The sequence below is a fragment of the Balaenoptera borealis genome (assembly GCF_965194805.1).
Source record: "Balaenoptera borealis genome assembly, chromosome: 16".
Classification (NCBI taxonomy): domain Eukaryota; kingdom Metazoa; phylum Chordata; class Mammalia; order Artiodactyla; family Balaenopteridae; genus Balaenoptera; species Balaenoptera borealis.
The window spans coordinates 25452537-25469499 of NC_138872.1; the positions used below are offsets into that span (position 1 = coordinate 25452537).

At 44.6% G+C, this 16963-nt stretch overlaps 1 protein-coding gene across 5 annotated transcripts in view; it reads right to left on the reverse strand.

Annotated features, from left to right (window-relative positions):
- RALY (RALY heterogeneous nuclear ribonucleoprotein) overlaps positions 1 to 16704 on the reverse strand; it is an 80446-nt gene extending 63742 nt beyond the window's left edge. For 2 of the 5 annotated variants that reach the window (XM_082358916.1, XM_082358911.1), the window contains exon 1: positions 16214 to 16704. The gene's annotated coding sequence lies outside the window, so the exon portion shown is untranslated. Of the gene's footprint in view, positions 1 to 15115; positions 15189 to 16182 lie in introns of all 5 variants that reach the window. The other 3 variants (XM_082358913.1, XM_082358912.1, XM_082358917.1) reach the window with 3 other exon arrangements.
- Between the last annotated feature and the right edge of the window lie 259 nt (positions 16705 to 16963).

A 16963-nucleotide genomic window follows, 5' to 3' on the forward strand; every position in this document is an offset into this window, starting at 1 on the left:
AGCTGCTACCCACAGAGGATGATATTTAATGTGGGAATTTTCCTAACCTATCAAGTCTTAACTTCTTTCCACTCCGACCTATGGCCAGTTTGAATCCAAGCCAGACTCAGAATGGAAGCCATCCCTGACACTATCATCCATTTGGCTCTGTCCAAAGTCTTGTTCTTACCCAGACCTGTTTACCTCATAGGTCACAAAGGGATGCTTAGGCCCAAGGATGTGTTTTGTCTGACCCACACATTTGTTTAAAAAACAAACAAACAAACAAACAAACCTGAGTTATCTGCCAACATTTAAAGTCAGACCTCTTTTTTCTAATTAGATTTCTAGCTCCTCTTAAATATATCAGAGATCTGGCAACACTAGACCCTCTGGGGTAAAGGTCAAAGGGCCTACTATAATCCTGTAATTTATTTAATGCCTTCTCATTTTATCTAAAAAATTTATGTTAACTTATTATCCAATCCATAACATGACTTAATGTAAGAGTAAACTTTTAAACTACTAGTAATAATACTTAAAGTAATCCAACTACAAAAAAAAGATTTGAGTACACTTCAGGAAGGCACATAGTTTATCCTGTGATTTCATGTGTCCCAGTCTGAGAACTCCAACACAGTTTATCCATTCACTCAAAAAATACTTAGGGGGGCTTCCCTGATGGTGCAGTGGTTGAGAATCTGCCTGCCAATGCAGGGGACATGGGTTCAAGCCCTGGTCTGGGAAGATCCCACATGCCATGGAGCAACTAGGCCCGTGAGCCACAATTACTGAGCCTGCGCTTCTGGAGCCTGTGCTCCGCAACAAGAGAGGCCGCAATAGTGAGAGGCCCACGCACCGCGATGAAGAGTGGCCCCCGCTTGCCGCAACTAGAGAAAGCCCTCGCACAGAAACGAAGACCCAACACAGCCATAAATTAATTAATTAATTAATTTTAAAAAAATACTTAGGTCCTGTGGTAAGTGCTGGGAAAACATTAATTAACAAGACAGATGTGGATCCTGCCTTGGTGGAGCTCATGGTCCAGTGGGACATAATGGAAAGAAGCCATACAGAATAGAAGGCACAAAGAAACACTAGACTGAGGATCTCAAGCGTATTACACAACCTAGGGACCCCTTAGGCAAGTTGTTTAACCTCTCTAGACCTCTGTTTCCTTGTCTATAAATGGGGAAGGTTTAATTAGGCAGTTGCTGCTGAAAAGTCATTCCCAGCTCCAAATTCTACTAGTATCACAAGAACTTAGCCCAATACCCTTTTCAAGTTCCTAACACTTATTAGCTTCCTCCCTTTATCTGGGAAATCATGATCAGTTGTCATGGAAATTACCATGGTGCTCCACATATTGGATGATGATGTTACAGTAATTACAAGAAGCCAAAGGGAACAGGCAGCAAGAACAGTCACTTACTCAGAAAGCCACCTACTTTCAACACACAGGAGCTGCTCTCACTGCAGCTAGGGGGAAAGAAAGACCAGTTACTAACTTATAAGTAAAACAGCTTTGATTTATATTGTATATTTAGATGTTGTGGTTTCTTCCATGAGACGGCAGACTTCACCCCAGCTTGTGAGTTGTTAGATGCAAAAAATTCCAATTTTACAAGGACAAGGTTCACTGAGACTTGACTACTTTGCTGTCCTTATGAAGTCCTAAGACAAGCCAGGAGACAGACTTCCTAGGCAACAGAGGCACCAAAAGTTCCTGGTAAAATAAGATAATTCATCTAGTCCCAGGGACTAAGAGCACTGTAACTGGGTTAAGTCCCTTCAATATTAGAGTTCCATCTAGTGCTGAGCTGACCCAGAGGCACCAAGCAGGTAGCAAAAATAAGTACAGCTGACCAAGTGTTTCAAAGAAAAAAGTGCTAGCCTGGTGATAAATGGCAACGGACACTGGGCTTGGGTAGCAAAGAAACAACAGGAAATGGTGTGGGCTTTGACAAACTTGAGAATAAATATGTTCTATCTAGAAGAGTCAGCCAATAAGGAAGTAGCATGCGGAATGAGGGAGAGAAATGAAAAACATGATTCTGTAAACTCAAGCATTTTGCCAAATTGGCCTGGTGCCAATTATGATACAAAGAGTCCCTGGTGGCAGGCTCAAGGAGTGAAGCCTGTAGAATAACTGGGGACTATTCCCACTCCTGTGAATAGGAAAATGCTCATGGTCAGCATCAGGATCCAGCCCCTTCTTCTTCCCCAAAACTCCTACTCCCTCTTCAGGAGAAATCACTCACCCTCATAGCCCACATGCCCGGGCCTCTGATCTCATACATAGTATCTCCACTGAAAACCCTAATCTTCCCAGGCTGGGGTCCAACTCAAAATAAATACACTTCAGGCTAGACACAATCCAAGACCTGCCAGTCTGCAACCTCTGATCCAGAGCGTAAGATCCTCTGAAAAGATCTGGAACAGAAAGGACTTAGGAGTCCCCTAAGTACTCTTAACTTTTGTCAGAGGAACTGCTTTTCCAAGGAGCTATCCAGGGTCCTAGATCACTTGGCTCCTGAGCTTTGGAATCCATGATTTCACAGCCTTCTCCTCTGGCTTGATCCACTGTCAAAGTATTTTTTTTAAAGACTTTAAAAAAATATTAGGTAACTATTATATGCAAGGCACTCCAGTGATACAAATGCCCTAAACTTTACTTCTCCTGACTTTTGACTTCACTACCTATATCAGTTGTACGTCAACCTGGACCCCAATGGCACCTGTCTGCCACCCAAATTACTACAGACCGAAAACACTGCTCTGCTTGACTCTACTCCTATATAACACATTCATTTTAATGGCTTGGTTAGCCAATAAGATGAAGGTTCATCAATGAGATGAAGGTATCTCAAAAGGATACCTTTAAGACTCTTCTCCCTGGACTCCACAACTAAAAGTTCCTTTTCTTTGCAAAACAGCACAATTGCCCCATTACGGTCGGATGTCCTTGGGAGTAAACAGTACAGTGCTAAATGTATGCACTCCCCTGAATCAAGATGGCATTCCCTATGCTTCACTCCATCATTATTCTATCATCTCCAGATTCTATTTCCATAAAAGCAATAACACCTTTGCCAAATAGAAAAGAAAAAAGACTAGCTGCCCTTGAAACAGTAACTCAATCCAAGGAGGGAAGGTTTATTGCTGGAAAAACTTTTCTTATTTACCAGATCCCTCAAGCTGGATTTATGAGCAGGGAGAACACAACAAAAATGGTTTTTAGGAAAAGGCAACTGGCAGCAGAGAGGAGCATGGCTTGAAAGAGGGCAAGACAGGATGTAGGGAGGTTAGTTAGGAATCCTATGGGGGATTAATGATCCTATAGACCCGCAATTGCCAAAACAGGCTCCATGTCTGAAACAGGGTATGGTCCTCAGTCCCTGGCTGACTACGTGCTCCTTGAAAACAGTCTTATTCATATGAGTATCACCCACAGCATCTAGTATCATGCCGTCAAATGGTGGGCACTAAAATGGTCACAGGGACACAGAACACTACTTCTGTAAAAGCTCTCAATGCACACAAAGAAACTAATGCCCAGAGAACTGAAAATGATTTGCTCAAGCTCACAGAATGGGTGAACGGTGAAAACAAAAGAGCATAGGTTTTGAAGGCAAGAAGGTCTGTTCAAATCCAAGGTTACTGTGAGGCCCTGGGCAAGTTACCCAACCTTTCTCAGTCTGTTTTCTCATCTGCAAAATAAGAATACCTATTTTTGTAGGGCTGCTATGAGGATTAAGAGATATTGCCCCCTAGATACAACCACAAATTTACAGGAAATACAAAGGACAGAGAAACATATTAAACACACCACAGATCTGCAATGAGCAAATTTCTACAGGAAAAACAATCCAACTCCTTCAACAAATAAAAGGGGAAAAAGGTGAACTTATAATTAAAAAAGACTTAAAAGACATAACAACCAATTACAATGTATGGAACTTATGTAAATCCTAAATCAAACTGTAAAAATAAGATTGTGACATTTATAAGACAATGGGAAATTTGAACACAATCTGGATTTTGATGGTATTAAGGAATTGTTAAATTTTATTATGTGATAATGGTTGTGTTTTTTAAAATCATCTTTTAGAAATATATTGTGGGACTTCCTTCGTGGCGCAGTGGTTAAGAATCCGCCTGCCAATGCAGGGGACACGGGTTCGAGCCCTGGTCCAGGAAGATCCCACATGCTGGAGAGCAACTGAGCCCGTGCGCCACAACTACTGAGCCTGCGCTCTAGAGCCTGCGAGCCACAAGTACCAAGCCCGCATGCCACAACTACTGAAGCCCACGTGCTAGAGCCCATGCTCCACAACGAGAAGCCACCGCAATGAGAGCCCCCGCTCGCCACACAGCAGCAAAGACCCAACACAGCCAAAATATAAATAAATAAATAATTTTAAAAATACATTGTGAAAGCTTTTTAACAAAAGAAGTATCTAGAGTGGTGATGGTTGCACAATGATGTGAACATACTGAATGCCACTGAACTATATGACTAATATGGTAACTTTTATATTACATATACTTTACGACAATAAAAAAAAGTTCAAAAATTAAAAAAAATACATTGTGAAATACTTAAGGACAAAATATGATACCCACATTTCAAAGCACAGGATGAGAAGTATGTAAGGGTATAAATGCAGTAAGATTGACCATGAATAGATAACTACTGAGGCTGAACGATGGGTACATCATGCTTCATTAACCTATTCTGTCTACTTTGTATATGTTTGAAATTTTCCATATTAAAAAAGAAGATTTGGTTAGGTTTAAATCCTGGCAACTACATTTACTAGCAGTGTGACTGTGGGCGTATTTCTTAACCTACTGGTACCTCAGTTTCTTACCTATACGATGTGGAACAACAGAATCTACTTTTTACGGTTGAGGTGAGAATATTTTTAATATATACTTAGGTATATTATATTTAAATTATATACAATATATATACAATATATACAATTGTATATGTATATACAACATATACAATATGTTGAAACTTTATATGAAATATGTTTATGTTTTTTTTTTTTAAAGAATTTCACTTTTATTTATTTATTTATTTATTTTTGGCTGTGTTGGGTCTTCGTTTCTGTGCGAGGGCTTTCTCTAGTTGCGGCGAGCAGGGGCCACTCTTCATCGCGGTGCACGGGCCTCTCACTATTGCGGCCTCTCTTATTGCAGAGCACAGGCTCCAGACGCGCAGGCTCAGTAGTTGTGGCACACGGGCTTAGTTGTTCCGCGGCATGTGGGATCTTCCCAGACCAGGGCTCGAACCCGTGTCCCCTGCACTGGCAGGCAGATTCTCAACCACTGCGCCACCAGGGAAGCCCATGTCTATGTCTTATACATTAATTTTACATATAAGATATGCCTTAAGATTATATATAAATTTATATTATAAAGATTACACACACACACACACACAAAGAGCTCTCAGCGCATAGTAACCACCAGTAGATATCAGCTCTATTAGTATGAACACAAGGCACCAATATGGTATCTCACCACAGTGGGCACCCAAGTCATGGCAGCTTTTTTTTTTTTTTTTTTTGTGGCTGCGTTGGGTCTTTGTTGCTGCGCGCGGGCTTCCTCTAGTTGTGGTGAGCAGGGGCTACTCTTCATTGCAGTGCACGGGCTCCTCATTGTGGTGGCTTCTCTTGTTGTGGAGCACAGGCTCTAGACACACGGGCTTCAGTAGTTGTGGCACACGGGCTCAGTAGTTGTGGTTCGCGAGCTCTAGAGTGTAGGCTCAGTAGTTGTGGCATATGGGCTTAGTTGCTCCGCAGCATGTGGGATCTTCCCAGACCAGGGCTTGAACCCGTGTCCCCTGCATTGGCAGGCGGATTCTTAACCACTGCACCACCAGGGAAGTCCCATGGCAGCTATTATTAATATAAATGGCAGAGTTAGGTCTAGAACCCAGGTCAGATTTTTAATCAAGTACTTGACAAGTCTCCTTGACAGAAGGCCTAAATACCCTCTGGTCAATGTCCCCACTGGCAGCTCTAACACCCCCAGTGTCCCCTGACAAATACCCCAGGACCTAACACAGGATCAGGAGCTGACTAATGTTTAACATGCCTCTCTGGGAGCAGGCAGGGCCACCTTGTTTCCCCAAAACAGGTAATTTAAGGTACATTTTCTAGTATTTGCTGACAGAACAAAGAAGAAAGACTCTAAGACATGATCAATGTTCACACCAGCCTTCAAAGTGATTTGGTAAAACTACAGAAAATAAACACCCAGCTAGAGTCCACCAGGCAGGATAAAAGCTGACAAAGAAATGGTAATTCTTCCGAGCAAATATACAAGTAATAGATGAGTGCTGAGAGACTAAGCTCTTTAGGTCCTGGCGTTCCCCTTCCTCCCCCTCCATTTTAAGAGAAGACAAACTCTCTTTCGACATACTTCAAGTATGACTGTCTGCTGGATTAATTTCTTCCCCGAAATGATGTAATTATAGGCAAAGAGGTCATTCTCATCCTTCTATCAATTTAAATACAAATTGGCTTGGGAACATTATTACCTTTTCCACCTGCTCCAGGAGACTATGAGAAGGTATCACCAACCCCCAAATTATGGGACATGCCCTCCCCACTCTGCTCATTAGCTGGAATATGGATGCCGCTTGATCTAGTTGCTCATCTGTGTTTCTGCTCAAGTTGTTCCCACTGCACAGAATGTCTTCTCTCCATCTCTGGAGCCTAAATCTCCTGTGATCATACTTTCTGGAAACAAAGGGGGAGGAGAGAGAAGCACTGCAACTGAGAAAAGATATCCGGGTGCTGCTTCTGGGTGTACTGGGAGATTTGGCCCAGACATAGAAATATTGGTGTTTCATAATTTATAAGCGCAGCAAGACAGAATATTAGACATTGGGATGGTCCTAGATAATACATGGTCACTATCCTTATCCTACAAGGTCCAGCTCAAATGCTCACTCCTCCATAGGTGTTCCCTGGGCACCACACACCCACAAATGAAGCAATCTCTCCCTCCTCTGAACTTACCAATCATTTTACCCCTGTATGGTACTACCTGAGAGTTCCTATCGTGGTTCTTACAATTCACTTCTATAACTACACTCCAACAAGAATGACATAAAATAAAAAGATAATGCTAAGTGTTGACAAGGACATGGAGCAACAGGAATTCTCTCATACACAGCTGATGAGAGTTTGATCTGGTATGCAGTCTGAAAACTGTTTGTCAATAACTACTAAAGCTAAAACACTCACTGCTGCCCCTTAACAGTTCTGCCTATAGTCCTTTGCTCCATCATTGCCTCTGTCTAAATGCTTCCAGCATTCTTTCTCCCCATCCCAAGACTGGTCCAGACCACTCTTCCTGATCACCCCAGCCCAAAGAGATCTCCCTTTCTATAGGAAACTCTGCTATTTACCTATTACCTCTGACAAATGACTCATGAATTCTTCACATATAAATTGCATCATCTGGTTTTATAATGCACTTTTAGTAACATCTAACTTGCTCCTCACAATAACACTGTGAGGAAGGCAAGATACAGATTATTAACCTCATTTTATAGATGAGAAAATGGAGGTTCAGAGAGGGGGAAATGACTTATTCCAGTTTTCCTGGCCAAATTAGTTCCAGGGAACAAGAGTAAGACCTTAGTCTTCCAAACCAAGCTCTCTACACCAAACTGCCTTATTATCAGCTACAACTTCATGATTACCTTATCTCCCCAAAGAGACCACAGGTTCCCTGAAGACAAGAGTATGCTTTACACATTTTCATCCCTCACAGCACCAAGGGAGGACTCAATGGGCTCCATACAGTTTGGCCAAATTGATTTCAATATTGTCCCCAACCTCTGAGGACGAACACAGGCATATTTCCCCTTCTTCTAGACCTCCCAGGCAATGCTAAATTGTTGGAAGAAATCATGAACACAACACAGCATCCCAAATAACACTTTTTTTTTGAGAATAGGGACAAGGGAAGATGAAGAGCCCTTCAAGACAGGGTAACCTCAACGTTCCCTCCATTTCCTAGGGCTCCATGCTGCAAAGTGTTCAAAGAAGGCTGGCAGAGATAGCAGCAATGGGCTTCAAGAACCACAGTTTAGTCATAATTAGTAAGTCAACAACTGATCAAATGGGAAATCCCTGGTGGTCCAGTGGTTAGGACTCCGTGCTGGTACTGCTGAGGGCCCGGGTTCAATAACTGCTCGGGGAACTAAGATCCCACAGGCTGTGCAGCACAGCCAAAAAAATGCCAGAAACCACACCTCAAATAATTCCATTTGCAAGCAAAATAGCTATTTTATTTCAAAACTGAGTATAAAACTTAATTCAATATGAAACAATTTTCTTCATTCCTAAATAAGAAACTAGACAATATCAACTTTTTCTGGAAACCAGCCAAAGAACTGATGTGAGAAGAATAGGGAAAGCACTAGGCAGATGTCTGGACACCCAAACCTGAAGGACAATGTTGTCCCCTACCCTAAGGTTCTTGACTTTACACACTGGCTGCTGGACACCTCAGCAATAGAGAAGAAAATCTAGATAACAGGCAGAAGAAAGGAAGAGAAGGAGGGAAGGCCAAAACCAAATTGGAACACTGGAAGTCAGATACTCAAATAGGTCTCCTTGCCTAGTGATACATCCATCAATTCTGCTATTTCCAGTCTAAAGCCTCAACCAAAATATCCAGGCCAAGGAAGCACGGGTAAGAATAAGCTAGGACCTGTTGTACTTATCTGTCTCTCTCTCCAGACTGAATGTAATCTGGGGGCAGGAATCATGTATTGTTTGGTTTTTATGTTCTCCATAGGGAGAACACATAGTAGGTACTCCAAATTCCTAGAACAAATGGTTGAACTTAGGGATGGAAAGCAGTTGGACTTCCAAGCATAATCTTACTACAGCAGCTAGGTAACCTACTTAACACCCTAATTTTAGTAAGAGTTAACTTTAATTGGTGTGAAAAATCAATTTAGGGTGAGTCTTTAAGGTATGAAGAAAAGTTATTCTTGTGTTCAACTGATTCAGGCACAGCTATCATTACTATATTGAGAGCACCATTCCTCAGTGCCAGCTTACAACTATCTGGAAGAACAAAGTCCCAAAGCCTTAACACGGTCTGTGTAAGCAGCGAACAACATTTGACTTCTCAGTGTAGCATGATCATACCTTCCAGAAAGGAAACCCAGACCTAGAGGAATAATGAGTTATGGAAATGATTCTTTTAAATCTACTGCTCAGCTTGCTTTCACTAGCACAAAGAATTACAAAGGAAACTAGACAAACAGATCAACAGACACCATGCAAACACTACCGTTAACTACGCTTAGTGAAATCCTTAATAAAACAAACAAACAGGAGATAGCTAAATACCAGATAAATGCCTCTGGAATGAAGAAAACCTGGCCAACAATAGGTTGACCAGGTTGTAAATGTGACCTTGTAAATGAGACCTTGTAAATGAGAATACTTACTTGGAATAAGGCAATGATTCTTACCTTGACAAATAAACAGAACTCTTCAGTCTCTACAGATGGCATTTCAAGGGCCAGGTAACCACAGCAGAGGTATCTACCTCAGAAAGCCAAAGCTCTAAGGAAATGCAAATTTCTGGTCTAGTGTTTTTCCAGTCCTAGTGGTGTTTGGGAATCTTATAGTGTTTTTTTTTTATTTTCCTTTTATCCTATGATTTTAAACAGTTTGCTACATATTTAAATATAACTTTTTAGTCTTGGACTCCAAGTTTGTCCCATGGGACAACAGCTCCAAGTTTATAATGGAACTCAGTAGACAATTTGGTAAATTCACCTCACAAGCAATTTTTCAGCACTCTGTCCACTCTAAAAAGCAATATCCATCTGTTTATATACTGAAAGGTATCTGCGAACCCAGAATTTAACCCTGTGAGATACTCTCAATACTCTAACAAAGCCCCTTCTTCTTCCAGAAATGAATTCTCAAGCCACTCCCATAAAACCAGACATCAGCCCAACCCCCTTGTTTTACAGACAGGAAGACTGAGATCCCAGGGAGTATTAGGTAATTACAATTAACATGAGTTTGGCAAGCATCAAAGGCCCACCAAATGCTATTCCCCCTCAGTGGAACTGCACTGGGCATGTTGGGAGGATGGCCAGATTGGCACTTTAGTCAGTGGAGCACTCCAAATACATGTGTCTGAGCCTAAGAAAACCTGAGTATTCAACCAAAAACTCCCAACCCCTACCCCAGCATAGAGAGCAGGGGGCAGCAGGCAGCCTGAACGGCTCGTTGGGGATGTAGACCAGAACCTAGAGATAATATCCCAACCTTCCTCCCCTCCTCCCAGGAGGCACAGCAGATTTATTCATATGGAGGCCATTATGAAGTGACAAAAAGACTGAGGAAAAAAGAAGGGCTGCAGAAACAGTCAGAAGAGATAACTAGCAATACTTGGGCAGATGCCTGTCTCCAGTTATTCGATAATTATTCCTCATTAGAGAGGAACTTCCAATCCTTTTTCTGTCCCCAGGGCTCACCCTTTGGCCCCCTGATTATTTTATGAAGCAATAGGGCCAGAGAAGCAAAGGGGCTTGGCCAAGCCCATACACTGAATTATTAGTAGCAGGGACCAGACCAAATATCCTCAGGCTCATGACTAGGCTCCCAATTTATCCCACGGCCCCTTTCTCTCTAGTCCTGAGAGTCTGTGAGCTGCATCCATCATGGGTCTGAAACTTTCCTTACAGTACCCAGGGGTCAGTTGTAGGACAGCAAGCTAACATTACTACTGCCATCGTCTCTCCGCCAGTTGTACGTTTTATACATAAAGCTAAAACTGAATAAAACTAGGTTTTTAATAGACACTCATGTGAAAACCCTATCTCCACCCCGACATCCCTACTACTGCCTAAGGAAGAAAGGGGAGGAAGAGGAAGCGGGAGGGAAGAGAAAGGAAGAAAGAAAATACCTCTCCAAGAGATATACTGTCTGAATCATCACTAGAATCATAAAATATTATTGCTAGAAGGGACCCTGGGGGTCATCTAGTCATTATTTTTCATCATTATTCAAATGAATAAACCTGGCCCTTTGAGTAAGTGTAGACTTTTGCCACCTGAGGAAAAGACTGGCACACAGAGCAGTCTCCTGACTCCTGCCCCTAATAAGAATCCTTCTTAGTCCCTCCCCATCCTGTCCCGCCCCACTCTCTCCCCTCCACTACAGTATCTAAGCTACTGAGATCTGCTGCCCTTTTGAATACAAGCTTCTCAAGCTATGTTTTATTCATCTTTGCTTTCCCAGTGCCTAGCAGAGTAAGCAGAGGTGAATTAGAGAGGGACACTGGCACATGGGGAGAGCAATGCCAAAGAATGTTGTCTGGAGAAAACATAAGCTTTCCTTGGCTTTAACATAAGCAGTCTTCAGAGCTGTGCAAGGTCTGGAATGTCTAGGTTCTAATTATTTCCTCCTTTCCAAAACTAGTGTCTACAACAGTTTAGCCAGGGATAGTTATCAAATTTGCTGTGCCGTACTCTCCCTCACCCCAGTTTCCCCTCCCCTCCCCTTGGATAACTATGATCAATACTGGATGAAGGTAAATGAAAGCAGATGTAATAAGACCCTGCATGAGAAATCTTCCCCCCACCTTCTTCTCCTGTGTCCTCACCTCAATAAACTGCATCCCCATCTATACAACCGCACCAGGTAGAAATCTAGAAGTCTTCCTTGATTTCTTCCTTGCCCTCCACACCAACAATCTTTGACAGTGTCTCACAACTCAATTCCATCTTCTTTTCTCTACACACACTCACACACACACACACACCCTTCATTGGAAACACCATCACCTCTTGCCTGCATTACTGCAAAATCCTAACTGGTCTCTTTGCCCATGGTGCTCTAGCCCTCCAATTCACTCCCCAAAGAGCCACTGATATCCTTCTAAAATGCATACAGGATCATGGTCCCCTCACCAAAATGAAGTCCAAACTCTTCAACCTGGGCAATAAGCTCCTTTCATGACTTGGCCTCTGCTCTGCCCACCTTGCCAGTCTCATCTCTTGCTACATCCACCCATCTCATGCTTTATGCTCCACCCAGAAATCTTGAGAAACTTACTTAACCCCTCTGGGTTTGTTTCCTCACCTACAGAATGGGAATTGTAACAGTATGTACCTCTCAAGATGGTTATGGAAAGAAATGAGTTAACACATGTTAAATGCTTAAAATGGCATCTGGTAGATATAGTAAATGGCTAAAAGTCTCACCTGTTACCACCACCATATCTAGACTTGCTATTCCCTTCTGCCTAGAACAGTCTTACCTGTCTCCTCCTCAGCTCCCCAAATCTCTTCTTTTCCTAGCTTAGTCTTTTTTCTGAGGTCTAGGCCTAGCCAATTTCTCCGACGAACCCCCCCACCCTGACCCTCCAAGGTTGGGTTAGTTCCATTCCTCCGTGCTCTCATGGTGCTTGTCCCTGTCACAACACTTCTCACACTGCCTGTTTCCTTGCCTGTCTTCCCCCTGAGACACCCAAATTTCCAAGCTTAGTACACTGCGGAGCAGATGTTTAATAACTGTTCTGTAAATGGAAAACTTTCCAATAATGAGGTGCCCAATGAAACAGAATCTCAATGGGTAGCCTATTCAAATGTTGGCTGGGTGGCTGGCTGGTCTACATGATTTTAAGTCCCTCAACTACAAGATTCTATCCAATAAACATTTCAATACACTCTGACCTTATTATCACACTCAGGGGTTTAGACTTTAATAGGTAGGCAATGTTGGGCCATCAGATTTTTGAGGAAAGTGCAACATGCTCAGATCTGTGTTTGTTGCCCTATTATCCATCTCTGGAACACCTCCCATCCCAACCCCTGCTGGCATCATGACAAAATTCCAACTACACTTCACAAACATAAACACCACATCCCACCACCACACCACCCAAAACACACAAAGACACAGAAGTAGTAAAAACAAAGGGAATTTTGAAAGACTAAATGCAGCATTTAATTCCATCTTAACCACCTGCAAGCAATGAGGAGCCATAAATACCCTCTAGGAACCCAAAAGCTAATCCCTCTTGTGTGCGTTTATGGAAAGAGGAGGGCACAAAGAGGGAGCATTTCATAAAGATAATCCGTTTAATCGTCCTGAGTAGTTCTGATCCGAGCTGCTGTCACAGCACTGCTATTGTTGATCACAACAGCCCCATATGCCCAAACCCAGGACAGCCAGAAAGGAAGATGCAAACAAAGCAAGGGTGGGGAGTCCTCTGGGTTCTATTTCAAGAGCAGGAGTTCCCTTTGGAAGATACAGAAGGGGCAAGCAGAGATCTCCAAAAAAGGCTTCAGTGATAAAGAATTTTAATCTACGGAGCTGGGGTGGAGTGGGGGAAGCTTAACCAGAGTGGTACAGCCAGGCCTAGGTTCTTGCTCTGGAGCTGCATGCCACACCTTACTGCAGATGAGAACTAATAATCATTTTGCATTTTCAGAGCACCTTGGGCTTAAGGGAGGCACTAAGAGTGCCAGCTTTGCCAGTCACAAAAGGACAAATATTGTATAATTCCATTTATATGAAGTACCTAGAGTAGTCAAATTCACAAGGACAGAAAATAGAATGATGGTTGCCAGGAAGGAGAGGAGAGGAAGTGTTTATACAGTTTCAGCTGAGGTAGATGAAAAAGTTCTAGACACGGATGGTAGTGATGGTTGCAACACAGTGTGAATATATTTAACGCCACAGAACTGTACATTTAAAAATAGTTAAAATAGTAAATTTGATCTTACATGTATTTTTACAAAAAAATAAATAAAAAGCATACCAGCTTTAAAGTTATATTGTCTGCAGTTATCAATTACATGATCCTGAGCAAGTCATGTAACCTCTCTAATCCTGTTTCTTCTTCTGCAAAAGGAGTTTAATAATATACCTAATTCATACAGTAGCTCTGAGGACTAAATGAGATGCTCTACAGAAAGTCCTTAATCCAGTGACTGGTACATGGAAAGTACTTAATAAATGTTAGCCTACTACTACAATGCACTTTCATAGCCATTTTTCATAGTCCCCACCCAACCCTGTGATAGTTTACAGATAAGGAAACTGAGGCTCAGAGAGCCACAATGAGTGACTGAGTTCATGATGCCACATCAAATCAAATCCTTTGTCCATGAGAGATCCCCTGTACTCACCACTTGTTAATCCAGTGATCTAAGTAAGGCAAGTGCCCTAACCTTGCTATGTCTCCATTCTCAATTAGAGTTGTAAAAAGGAGATATAAACCAAACTCTGAGAGCTCCCTCACAGAACTGGATGAGAAATGAAATCAGGTAACAGTTATAAAAGAGAACTATAAACCATAAATAAAGTACTATAAAATAACAGTGGTGACTTACGAGAACTGGTACTCCTGTGCACAAAACCTGGCCTCCTTTTAATGCTGGGACTAAACAACTTTGTGATTTCAAGTTACTTGGGATTCTTGGTCTTCAGACCTGAATAAGTAGTTTAGTGCCCTTTCAAAAGGTGGCAGAGTACGGTAGAAATAAAAATATTACTGCACTGGGAGTCAGAAGACTGGAATTCCAGTTGTGATTCTGTCACTAAAGCAGTCTGTGAATTTAGACAACTTACTTCCCCTTTCCAAGGTTCAGTTAACAGGAAAGAGGGAAAAGGCAGATAAAAAAAGTTAGACCAGATAAGACCCCTTCCAGGTCCTATATACCACTACTCTTAAATCCAGAATCTTGGAAAGGGGAGACTACAGCAGACCTCCAGACTCCAAAGAACTAAAGCACACATCAGGAGACATCGCAAGACCTGGCCTAGGAACTCCCCTGCCTGATCTTTAGACACCAGGGATCAAACACACTGGAAAACTAGAACACTTGCCAAAGTTAATTTTAGTTCACTTTTACCCCTCTGGGCCTTATCTGAAAATAAGAGAAATAAATCTCTATTTGAAGGCAGGGAGTTGAAGCAATTGACTTGAACCACTTTCTGCTCCCCCTCCCCCAACCAGGAGCTATAAATCTAAACACTATGGAGAACAAGCAAGGTTTGGTGGGAGGAACAAGCCACAAAAAACAAAAAACGGATGGACCTCACTGCTTTAAACGACTTACACCTTCCCTGAGCCAAAACCCCAGGGAACTTCAGTTGTGCTTGAGATCTGGAGTCCTCTGCATCCATCAGCTTCTAACGGGCAAGGAATCAGGGAGAACGGAGTTAGGTCTCCCAACTAACGATGTGACTCAAAATCCGTTCTGCACTAAGAGATTACACAAGTTCACACTAAGAAATAAATAACAGGTACCAGCACCACGGCTTTACACTTCTGTGGCTCCTGTGATTTGGAACACATTACTTAACCTCTCTGCGCCTTGATTGCTGCTTTTGTAAATGGGGATAACCTCAGAAGGCCGTCGTGAGCATTCTATGAAATAAGGCTTGCGAAGTTCCTGAGTCAAGTCCATTAAATGTTACCTGTTGGTAGTAAACACTTCTCTCACACATTAGTTTCCTCCCTGAATCCACAAACACCCTGCGAGGCGACTTTCTTTCTCCCTGTTCACTGAAAGGCAAACTGAGACTCGGCGGCGAAAAGGCTGCGTGAAGCGCGGAACACGGCCCCAGCTCAAGGGCCTGCTGTTGTTCCTCTATAAGCCCAAGGTGTGCAACATGCCCAGGACCGGGAAAGGGGGGCCGAGGAGGCGCTCAGGCCCGTGGGGAGCGAGGCGGGACCAGTTTTGATCGCCTCCGGGAACCCGCAGACCCAGCCCGAGAGGGAGAGTCGGAAGAAGCCCGGGGCCGAGGCCAGAGCCGGGGCCCGGCCCGCCCGAGGCCTCCCCAGCGCGGCCTCCACTCCCCCCTCCTCCCCTCGCCAGGCGGGGCGGGGCGGGGCGGGGCGCGAACACAAAAGACTCCAACTTCCGAGCGGGCGCGGGCCCACCCCGCCAACTCCGGGCCCAGGTCCGACCCGCGGGGAGGAGGCGGGCAGGGAACGCCAGGGCTGCCGGGACCCAGGGCGGCAGGCCCGGGTGGAGGGAAGGTGCGGGGGGAGGGGGCCGGGAGTTACTCCGGCTCCCGGGACTCCCCGCATGGCCAAAAAAAAGAGTTTCTAAAAATAGGCAGCGACCGGCGCGAAGAGGTGGGTGACCGAAAAGGAGCAAGGAGCACCCCCTCCCCGTACCTTTAAGGAGACGCCCGCGGCCCCCACTCACCCGCGCTGAGAGGTCTGGAGGAAGCCGCGCGGCGCGGAAGGAGGCGGTGCCGCCGCACTCGGGGGCGGATGGGAGGGAGCGAGGGAGGGAGGAAGAAGGCGGCCCCGGCCGCAGCGTGAGGAACTGATCACACGCGCGGGAGTCGCCGCCGCCGCTACCGCCCCCTCAGCTTCTCTCTGCTTTGCCCACCCTGCGCCGCGCTGCTCGCGCACCCCGCCGCACTGACAGCGGCGCGAGCCCCGCAGTCGCGAGTCCTTCCCTTGGCCGGCACCACTGAGGCGCGCCGGGGTGGGGGCGTCCGGAGTGGCTTCCCTCAACTCGGCCCCGCCCGCCACTCCGGCCCTGGCCCTGCTACCCCCTGTCCCCGCCTCTGTCTCCACAGACGGGCCCGGCGACTCAAGCGCGAGGAGTCCGCAGCCCCGCCATGACACAGCCGGGCCCCCGAGGCGCAGGGGCTCTTCCTACCCCCTCAACCTAGCTTTGGAAAGGTCCAGAGCTACGGCGGGGAGAAGAGGAAGGAGGGGCCGGGGAGGGGCCTGACAGGGAGGAAGGACTGAGGTGGGACCCTGAGGAGGCGGGGCTAGGGCGGGAAGAGAGACTGGTTTACACTGGAACCGAGCGTAAGGAGGGGCGGGGCTGAGAGAGTGATGATGCAGTGAAGAGAGGCGCGCGAGACAAGTATGGAAGACTTTGGCGCCCTTGCAGAGACGGGCTTGAAAGGAGGGGGGTGTGGGCGGGGCTAAAGGGAGG